Source organism: Vicugna pacos, chromosome 3, assembly GCF_048564905.1.
Source record: "Vicugna pacos chromosome 3, VicPac4, whole genome shotgun sequence".
NCBI classification, from domain to species: Eukaryota; Metazoa; Chordata; class Mammalia; order Artiodactyla; family Camelidae; genus Vicugna; species Vicugna pacos.
The window spans coordinates 110,145,201-110,152,824 of NC_132989.1; the positions used below are offsets into that span (position 1 = coordinate 110,145,201).

General features: G+C 42.9%; 1 protein-coding gene across 1 annotated transcript in view; it reads left to right on the forward strand.

The window, feature by feature from the left end:
- Positions 1-7,624, forward strand: part of ANKH (ANKH inorganic pyrophosphate transport regulator) — a 129,064-nt gene that overhangs the window by 46,433 nt on the left and 75,007 nt on the right. The window lies entirely within an intron of this gene.

Consider the following 7,624-nt stretch of genomic DNA (forward strand, 5'->3'; position numbering starts at 1 on the left):
ATTATTTCATGATTTAAAAAGAAAACTAGCTCTTTTCCAAAGTAACTCTGCAGAAGCAATTAAATCTAAGTTCTTTGTCAAGGCCTTTGCTGGAGAATTCTCTATTAAATGTCTGTTGTGTACACGTTTCAACAAGTCTTAGAACAGAGTGATAGTATTTCAGTGACACTTTTTTATTTCTTTGTGTAAGAAGCTACGGCAGAATTGCTGTGTCACATTAGAAAACTGATAACTGTGAGGCTGTGGGTAGTGTGGGGCCAATGTGCACAGATGCTCTGACTTACATGCGTATGATCCTTTTTCTGCTTCTGCTTCATTAAAAAAAAATATTTTTTTAAATAAAGCCAGACAGCTCCAGGAGGAGTAGATGGTGGTGGGCAGGGGCCAACTTTCTCGCTTGGCTGGTCCCATGAGAAAACAAGAGAGTTTTAAAGACGGAGTTTGGGAAAAACCTGAACTTCCACACGGAATGAAGGAGGTGAGAGAAAAGAGCTAAAGCCTTCATCAGGGTGCATCATGAGTCCAAACTGTGACGGACAGACTCATTTGCTAGCTCTTGATTTCCTTAAATCTTGCTCTTTCTGCATCCACACTACAAATTTAAATTGTACTGTTATCAATATACCAAACTCTTTATTTTCTTTACAAAGAAAGCGTAGACGAGCCCTCTCTCCAGACAAAGCCTACCTCTGAGGGATGCTGGTGTTAGAGGTTGTCTAGCCATGTTTGAGACTTGCTGCCACCTGGGAACAATGCTTTAGACAAAATACCCTGATTCTTTGCATCATGAGCCTCGACATACAAAGTGATGGTGGTGTTGCACTTTCTAAAGCCAAGTCTGACCCCTTGAATCTGTGTAAGATAAATACAGAGGGAGGGTAGAGGAGTCAGAAGGAAGCTGGATGGACAGTCTCTGGTGAATGCAGAGTGTATAACTGGGGGAGGATTAATTCAACATGGCAGATGTGGTCCCTCTCACAGTCGTTGAGAAGTGCCTCTTTGTTCTTATATTCACGTGGGTGCTTCATTTTTAATTTCAGTCCCTTTTGGCTCTTCCTCTTTCCACATTTGCATTTCACTCATTTCCACTCCTGTTGAACAGTCTGCGTTGTTTGCTTCCCTGTGTTTTAGCGTCACACAGAGAATTTTACCGCCCTCACCCAGCCTGCAGGGTCAGACAGCCTGTGACACGTGTACCGCGCGGCTGCCAGAGTGCGCCACGGAAAGCCAAACAGAGTCCGTAAGCTTTGATTCATCCTTGCTACCCCACAGTATCCGAGCCTAGACTCTTACACGATACATCCTTTCCATCTGTCTATTTGGCAAAAACAACAGAAAAATGAGAGGCCATGTCTAAAGGAACTGAAGCATTTTATCCAGGGAAATAGTTGAATTTAGAAAATGCCATGCCGCAGAATCATCAAAGCAGATTTCACATTATTTTTTAATTTTAGTAAAGTGTGTCCAACAGAAACTCATGGCAATACGTGTAGGAAAGCCAGGAGCCATAGAGTTAGGTGGAAGCACGTGTTCCCGGCCCAGGGCCCTGTCTTTCTTCTCATCCCAAAGGAGTGTTTTTCTTTTCCCGGTAGGAGAGTTTGTTTTGCCATCACGTTGCATGGTGGCCAAAGCTTGTGGCTTGAGTGTTGACTTCCCTGCCTCTTGGTCGGGTGAACGCTGGAGAAGCTTTTCTTGGTTCCAGACCAGCCTATTACAGAGGCTCCACTGAGGAACACTCAGAAGAGCTTGACGTCCATGTTCCGAGAAAGACGGCTGAAACGCACGGGCCTCGTGAAAATATGGATGCCTGAACAAAACCCTTCTGTGAGGGAAGAGATCCAGGGAACGCGTCATCAACAGACTTCTACATCCTTTAGAATGCAGGCATGATTTTTTCCCACTTCTGAACCTGACAGTTTCCAAGCTGAACCTCTCTCTTCCCTCTCACGCTGGCACCGGTCCCTCTTTTATGCTCCAGATCACTCTCTGATGCCAAGTTAGATCATTTGGAAATGAAAGCACTGTGAGAGAAAAGTCACTAGTCCAGCTATTTGAGGTTTAGAAGAAGCTAAACTTGGATTCATTTAAAGTAGCTCCTCTCTCTTAGAGCATCTAAACCAATCCTCTTTGATTCTGATGTAAGGAAACTGAGACCCAGAGAGGCTACTTGTTGAAAGTAACACACTCAGCTACGGCAGATTCAGAAGGAGAATGTTCCCTCCTAAGACAACCAGCTCCTGCCTTCAGCTGCTTTAGGTCGACACAGGACCATGTGTTTAGGTTGGGAAAAGAAAGCAATTCAGCATGATGTGTCTCCACATTAAAATAACTGGGGACAGCTTATAGGTCAGGGATACTTTCTCACCAGCTCACCTTCGCTGCTTTGTTACCTGATTTACCGAAAATACCTTTAGCTGGATTGGGCAGTTGAGTGAGTAGGTCCTGCAAACAGAAAACTGCAGAGAACAGAACTCAGAATTGGCCATTTGTAATAATTATCCATCCACCATGGGTCACTGCTAGCTTACTGGCTGGAGTCCTGGATCTTAACCTTAAGAGCCTGAGCAACCTGATTTTTAGAGTGGCTCGACTCAACAGGGCAACGTTTGGAATCCTTTCCAACTTGTCTTCAGCAGTGTTAGTGGTACCTCTGTGCTCTGCGACACTCTGGTCAGTGTTTCTGTCTGCCCAGTGGCCCCCGTCTCTGTATGTACCCTTGGTGTTCCTTTTTGTGTTTCTCTGGAAATGGCCAAGCTGTGGTTATGATCTTACACATGAAGAATATTCCTGGGTAGGGGCTCGTGAAGACTTTGTCGTCCGTGAGAACCCACTTAGACCAAAGAACCAGCATATCTCTCGGGAAATGTAGAACCCATGGAGTTCCCTGGAAGTCATATGGATTTGGAATCATATGGAAAATCAAGATCTCTCAGGTTTTTATAATGATCTGGGAGAGGAAATATATGGTGGAAAAGATGGTGAGATTGCAAATGATGAGAAGAGCTATTAAAGAAATGTCAAGCCTGTGCCTGTGTTCTGTTGCAGCACACACTTGCATGCACAAAAACCCATTCACATACGTACACTCTATTGACTAGTGAATTTGCACGGGAGAGACTCCTTTAATTATGATACAATGGGCATCCGTTGTTCGATCTTCACTTGTGGTCCCACCCGGGAGAATTGTTCCTCTTTCTTGAACATGTCAGCCCCAACGTCCTGCTAGAGCCTTGTGGGTATCATTAGGCAGAAAACATTTTAAGTGAAACAGAAAACTATTCCTTTTCTAAGTAACCACAGACCTAAAATCCTAAGCATAGTTTGTGTAGAATTATTGAATTTCCAGAAAGGCCCAAGTGAAATGTTCCAAAGGACAGAGATAAGATGCTGGTGTGTAAGAACATAGCTCAGGGATCAGGACTCTTCAGACTAGAAAGGTGAAAACTCGGCTACGTATTCTAATTCTATTGTTGAATATAAAGTAAGAATGGCCTTGTTTAGTAAATACTGGCATTCTGGCTTTAGGACTCTGCTGCCCACCCCCCACCCCTACCATGGAATTTGAAGGAACTAAAATTTTATTTAGAGAAGAGAGGGAGGAAGGAAGAGAAAGAGCTGGCTTAGATGACTATTAGTGAATATAATGACCCGAGGAGGTGTCGGAGGTTGAAACTATGAGCTGTTCAGATAAATTCTTGAATGGTTAGATCCAAGGTGTATCCTTGAGTTGGAGTCAAAGCATGCTATAAAATGCACCTTGGTGTCAGAAACAGACTATTGAGCTTAAAATTTAAAAAAAAAAGATTTGACTTAATTCATCCACTTTGGGTCCATTATTTACATTTTTGGATACGTGATATTTACCAGAAGCTGCGCTAGTACATTGATCTCTCTCTCTCTCTGTCTGTCTCTCTCGCAGACACACACATACAAATGCAAACACAAAAACACACAGTCTTCCGCCCTCATGTCATTTGTGATCTTGTAGAGCAGGCACACATATAAGTAACTAACTTTATAGCACTATGTATAAATGAAATAAATGTCATGCAGAGATTAACAGCTGTCTATTGAAGTGATATTGAAAAGGGAATAGTTGATTCTGCTATGAGATGGGAATGCCATCTCAAAGACCTCAGAACCTGAGCTGAGTCTTGAAGGATGAGAGGGAAATTAGAAGAGAGGCTTGCATGGCCTCCAAGCAAAGTGGGGGGGAAGTGTGCCGCTCAGGGGCTGGGGACTGGTTGGAGAGAGCTGGGACACGGGGTGCAGGGAAAGACAGCTGGGAAAGAACCTGACACAAATCAGCCACAGGCAGGAGTTGAAACTTAACGGTTTGTTGGCGGTGGGAGTCCTTCATGGGTTTTGAAGGTGGAAGTGGCATGATCTTGTCCATGTTGTAAGAAGATGACTCTGGAACAGTGTAGTGAAGCAACTGGAAAACCAGGAAATGAGAACTGGAGTTGATAAGCCGTGGCAGATATACTGACTGGGGACCAAGTGCCAATAAAGCCCAGTCTCTGAGGGAGGCCCCTCCCAGGGGCCCTCGGGGGAATCCAGGCATTGATGGTCATCCTGGCACACATCAGTATAGATCCTCTTCGCGCTGGGAGTTTCCAGAATGACACGGAACTTTGTGATCCCCTTAGCGCTACAAAGCTGAGGATACTGTTACACATTTTAATTAAATGTAGTTCTCCTTTTTTTTTATTCTGGTGACTCTTCTGTGTTTATATTTTGGCCAAAATAACTCCGTAATAGCCACCTGAACTTAACATTTCCCTGGGGAATTCAGGCTTCCATCAGCATGAATCTGTGCAGTACTTTTGCTGAAGTTTATCCTCCCGAGAGTATCTGTGAGCTGATTTTAATACCACCTTGTAACATCCTAGAACCTTTCCATGGACGGAAAAGTGGCTTATGCTACTAAGAACCTATTCAATCATATGTCTTATGACAAGGATGATTACACAGAATAAAATTCAAAGACAGCATTTTGCCTGTACTGTTATCGCCCATGGTACTCAGTTCGTGCCGCCTGTATTCACGTTGGTTGTACCGCAGGTCTCTTTCCCTGTCTAGACTGTCAGTTGCTTGAGGGCAAATATGCTTTATTCCCCTTTTAATTGTTCCTCATGTTAAAGAAGAAATTAGTCTGATATTTGTCAAAATGGTAAGGAAGACTTTATTCAGGACTATTGCAATAACGCTATCGTATTAGGGGAGAGAGACCAACGCAACCCTGAATATAGCAGGACAAGTGGGGATTTGTAGCCAACGAGCAGAGGGAGGGGCTCGGGGATGGAAAATTACTAACAGGAGACACCAAGGGTGGGGATTCCTGCTAACCTGACGGAGCACAATTCTTGCTACAAATAGACTAGGCAGACTGCAAACGGGACCCCAGGTCAATGAGGCCTCGTGGAGACGATGGCTCAGAGGAGTCTGACTGTTGTTGGGTCAATGAGAGAGTCTTGTCAGCTACAGGACCCAGAATTGCTTGTTTGATGTTTTAAAACTGGAAAACATATATATATATATTGAGAGTGTGTGTGTGTGTGTGTGTGTGTGTGTGTGTGTGTCTGTCTGTCTGTCTGTGAGGAGGACCTGAGATGCCCCTGGACAATTTGTTTCCAGACCAAGAAGCATCATTAGAGATTTATGCAACTGGCAAGGGGGCTCTGGGGGAAGGAGGTGGCCAGTATATTAACGTGGGCAGAGGGAGGGGGTTATTTTGAGAACAAGGGCCAAATCAGAAACATTTACCAAAAAGTTGGCTACTCGGTTTACTGAGATTTTAGTAGAAAATGACTTTTTGGTTTTGATTTTAATCTGAGGAAACATTCATCCTTAAAGAAAAATCTGTTTTCTCTTGGTAGTTTTCAACTTGTTGGTGCCATATTTGGTTTATTTTTTTAAATAAATACTCTTGGGGAGGGTATAGTTCAGTGTGTAGAGCATGTGCTTAGCAGGCACAAGGTCCTAGGTTCAATCCTCAGTACCTCCATTAAAATAAGTAAATAAATAAATAAATCACCACCCCCCCGCCAAAACAAATCAAATGTTTAAAAAAAATGCTTCTAAAAATAAATAAGTAAATATTCTTAACAGAAAAAAAAATCTACCCTTTAGGGTCAAATGATTAAAAGTATCCAATCAAGAATTTTATAAAAGGAAATATATTGAGAGAGAAGGAAGAAAAGGCCATGATGCTACCATGAATTGAAGTAGAAAAATGTGTTGTTTTCTACGTTCTAACGAGCCACAATGGTGCCATGTCTATTTCCTGTTGGTCTTCAGACTTTGAAGAATTAAAAGTGGAAGAAACTGAATAAGATGGACAATATCAAGCATGACTCTTTATGAAAAAGTGGATGAGATATTCCCACTCTAGGACCTTGTTGCCGAGGCTGATTTGATTGTTTAACTTGGAAAAGGATTCGTATTGGTCAAGAAAATAGGAACTTAACAGACAAAAGGGGTTTCCTCTGAAACAGGTGTTCAAATGTTAGTAAACTAAAAATTCAGTGGGTCGAAAATAGACATTTCAATATTTGTTTTATTCTTGTCTTATCACACAAGGTTAATTGTTGACTTGCATTTGTGGACAATGTGTAACGTCATCAGAATTCTGTTAAGCTTGTGAGTTCCAACAGCGCACCCCCACAAGGCAGTTCAAAGGGCTCTACAGTATACTGGGGTTTTTATGAGCTGAAACCAGCAATCCTGCCTGCCACTGACTTGGTGCCATTGTGCATGGGGGCCTCTTCATCTGGAAAAGAATAATGTGTCTGGTCTGGGTGACCAGTGGAGTCATCAGAGAAGAAAGAGTCCGGGCGCCCAGACTCCAGGTTTCTCCTCTTTCGCCTGCCCTGTCTCTGAGCTGGAGATCTTGGTCCGCCCTGTCCTTTTCTTCTGTGTGAGGAAAGTCGCAAAGTGGCTGAGTTTATTTCATTGGCACAGCTGAGTCTCTTGCAAGCCGAGTAACTATTTCATTACAGTCAAAGTGTTCGGAATGCTGCATACCGCTCTGGGCAAAGAGGTTCCCTAATGTAGGAGGTTGTGTGGGCTGGTGCCGGAGGGATCATGAGCTGTACTTGTGGGAACATGATTAATCTGTTTTTAATAGTCCATTTATTTCCCACCTACCTTCTTCACCCCACAATGCCCCCGTTGAAGTCATTATTCTCTGTCAAATGACATTTTGCCACCATGGACATGAGAGCATTGATTCTGGAATTTTATGAATACACTCTACCATCCAGGGGTCTAGGTGTAAAAGAAGTTAAAAAAAAATGAACTTGACAGTGATTTGCAAGGTTTGATCTCATACCAAATCTTTTGTTCTTTGGCTGACTTTTTAATTTAGGTACGAGAAGTCCACCATGGAATAATAAGTCATGGAGCAAAGGACATGGAATGGCTTCAGAGGGCACAGAAAGTGGAAGTTAAGCATGTGCTTGTCTCTAGTTTCTTAGCATTGCAAGAGATTCCTGAAACCTGAAAATCCTGGGATAAACAGCCAGGCACTGAATTCATGGTTAATTTCATAAGTCTTGTCACTTGGGTACTTTAAACTCAAAATCAGTCAGAGTTAATCCTGGACAACCTTATCAGTGCTATC